Source organism: Panthera uncia (genome assembly GCF_023721935.1).
Source record: "Panthera uncia isolate 11264 chromosome B2 unlocalized genomic scaffold, Puncia_PCG_1.0 HiC_scaffold_25, whole genome shotgun sequence".
NCBI classification, from domain to species: domain Eukaryota; kingdom Metazoa; phylum Chordata; class Mammalia; order Carnivora; family Felidae; genus Panthera; species Panthera uncia.
Genome location: NW_026057581.1, coordinates 16295490 through 16299046, shown reverse-complemented (window position 1 = coordinate 16299046; position 3557 = coordinate 16295490).

The window sequence follows — 3557 nt, the reverse complement described above, 5'->3', positions numbered from 1 at the left end:
GCATTTCAAACAACTGATCACCTCTTCCCACTGAGAGCACTTCGTTCGTCTTTGGGGGACCCTACTCGGCCCTGGGTCGCCTCCTTCATGGCTCACCGCACCTTCTCCACTTACCATCCCCCACGTCTCACCATTGGACTGCATATGTTTTCACTCTCCTGCTGTCTCTGGGTGGGCTCATCAGGTCGCATCTGGTGTGGGGCAAGTCTTTGTTCCCTGCACTCTCCAGTAGCATCGTTATCAAACCCTTAGTTTCTGTCTCAGTGTTGACTGCTTTCACAACATGCCACAGGGGCTGGGAAGCTTAAACAAGAAACAATTATTTCTCGCAGTTCTGGAGGCTGGGAGTCTGAGGGTCAGGGTGTCCGCGTGGTCTGGTTCCGGCTAGAACCCTCTTCCTGGTTTGTAGAGGCCCATCTTCTTGCTATACCCTCACCTGCAGGAGAGACAATCTCTTTTGTGTCTCTTCTTATAAGGCACTAATCTTATTATGAGGGCTCCATCTTCATGACCTAATTACCTCCCCTCATCATTAGAATTACCTCCTAATCATCTCCCCTCATGATTAAAGGCCTCATCTCTTAATACCATCACGCTGGGGATTAGGCTCCAACATATGAATTTGGAAAGTGGGGGCCACAAACGTTCAGTCTACAGCCGTCTCTCTGCCCCCAAACACTGCAAACTTTCTTTTCCTTGCTTCTTCAATTTAACTTGTCACCAAATTCTTGGGGGTTTTGTTCGCGTGTTTGTTTTGTTTTATCTCACATCTTGTTGACCAATTATTTCTGTACACCCTCACTGGCACCACCTTAGACTTTCATTCCTTGGACCGTCACGACAGTTCCTAACTGTGACAACCCTTCCTTTTCTAGCCCCTAATACTTAGCACGCTGTTGGGCACAGGTTGCGTCCTCAAGAGTAAACATCTGCCCAGTGCTAGATATTCTTAAAGGCAGATTTCAAAACTTCCCCCAGCTCCCAATTGCCTGTGAAATAAAGTTGAAAGGACTTAGTGGTGAATTGAGATCGATGGTATCCTCCTAGATTATCTTCTGCTGGTCTGCCCCTAAGTGCCAGTTACCTTCCCATCACCCTGAACTGCTCCTTGGTCCCTAATGGTTCATACACTCTCATGACCATGACCTTATAAAAGCCATACCCCTGCCTACAATGCCCTTCCCTCTTCTCCTTGTGGCAGCCTCCTTTAAGACTGTATTCCCCTGGACAGATATCTTTCCTCTCTCTGTCACCAGGCTTCTATTACTCTGATTACACAACATCACAATGGTGCGTCTGCCTTCCCCGGACTTCAAGGCTCCTGACGGGAGGGAGCTGTTGCTTATTCATTTTGGGGACTAAACATTTTACAAAGTGGTCTATAGAGGTCTTGCATCAGAATCACCCATGAAGCTGGTTAAATACAGATTCCCCAGGCCCCACCCTTGGATTGCTGAACCAGTTTGCTGGGGAGTGACCTCTCCCAGGTAATTCTTACGCATATGAACATCTGAGAATAAAATTACAGTATCCAACAAATATTTGATGAATAAAGACATGAGGAAAAGTACTGAGATCCCTACTTTTAAAAATCTGGTCTACATCCTTCATTTATCTGGGGTTGTGTTTTGGCTGGAGAGAGGTCCGGGGAATTTGGCTCAGCCTTGGATCAAAGTGACCTAGTGGGAAACAGCCCTGCATTATTCTCTAATCAGGTCATGCAAAGTACCTATTGTCCTGTCCAAATGCCAAATGAAGTTTAGGGTCATTCAAAGCCCTGAAGATGGTTGGCTGTGATAAGAACTAGCAAATTCTTGCTCAAGTGAGAACTGGTATTACAGGCATGTTCTACATTTTTAACTCACCACAGCCACGTTCTTAAGATTTAGTGGTTTACAAGTACCTTCTAAGGAGTCTCACTGTCTTATTTGCTATGCTTCTCACCAGTGTCAATAACTCTAGTGTCAATTAGTAGCCCTCTGCTGTTGACATTGGGTGGACGATGAATGAACCCTAAGGGCTTTTAAGACTTTAGGCGAGACTGACTTGTGAAGGTAGGCAAGTCTTCTTTGGGCCACAAGGTCTCTAAAATGTTCTTTTTAAATTTCATCAGTAGATTTTGAGCTCTGGCAACGTGATCTTGAGATCTGTCCCAAAGCACCCTATCAGGCCTCATGAGGACTCATATGCATCATCTAAATGACCCCATGCCTACACAAAGTACCCTCCATAAATCTTTGTTGGATTTGTTATTTACCAAATAGTTAAATATCTCCGAAGGTACATAGAACCAAAGTGTAGAAACACACCGATACCGTTAGGTAGTGAAATACAAACAAGCGTACCCGAAACATGGAAGTGAAATGAAAAACATCCAGAGTGACTGGAAATTGGTGGTCCTTTGTGGAGGAATTGAGACCTGGGGATAGCACCCAAGAAAAAAAGGCAAGATATAGGTTGACAATTAAGCCATCTCCTGGGTCGTTCATACGATATCACACTTGGGCCGAGCCTTAGAAGCTAATTTGTTTATATTACTTCTTCTTTAATATTTCCATTATCTCTTTATTACACAAGTAACATACACTCATTGCTGAAGGCTGAAAAAATAAGTAATTAAAAAAGGTGACATAACCAATGTTACATTGTAGTGTATACTGTTTTAAATGTTTTCTTGTGTATGTGTAGTGTGATATTATAGTACATTAATTTCCTATTGTTGCTGTCACAAATTACCACAGACTTAACGGCTTAAGTGAAAACACATTCATTATCTCATCGTTCTCTAGGTTAGAAGCCCAACACCAGTCTTATTGGGCTAAAGACAGCATGCTTGTAGGGTTGCATTCTTCGGGAGGCTTTATGTGAGAATCTGTTTCCTAACTTTTTACAGCTTCTGGAGGCCTCCCACATTCCTTGGCTCGTGTCCTCTCCCTCCACCTTCAAAGCCAGCAATATTGAATCTCCATGACCACTCTTTTCTAATCCCATCTCCCTTGACCGCAGCTGGGATGTTTCTTCTCTGATTTGCAGGGTCCGTGTGATTAGATTGGACTCTTATGGATAATGTAGAAGCTCATCTCAAGGTCACTGACAATAACATCTGCAAAATCCCTTTTGCCGTGTAAAGTAACATATTTACAGGCTCCTAGAATTAAGACATGGATGTGTTTGGAGCCATTATTCTACCTACAGTGTATAGAACTAAAACAAGCAAAGTGCATGGAAGTTAAGTGAGTTACGAGGGGTCACAAAGCTGGTAATTATCGGATCTATTAAACTCTTTCAGAGTGCAAGACTCTGATGCAGTTAGAGTCTCAGCTAATGGATATTAGTGATGAAAGGTGGAGGGAAGAACTACAAAGAATTTGAATGAATGTAGGACCAAGCTTCTCAGGGGCTGGCACTTCATTCTCAGTCTATAGGTGCCATGATCTTGTTGATTTCTCTCAAATCAACATGACACCACGTTGACATCAACAAAGCCACTGCCTGTTTCTGCTGCCACTCTTCACATTTCTTGGATCCTTTCTAGCTCCCTCCAATGGACTTCCTTT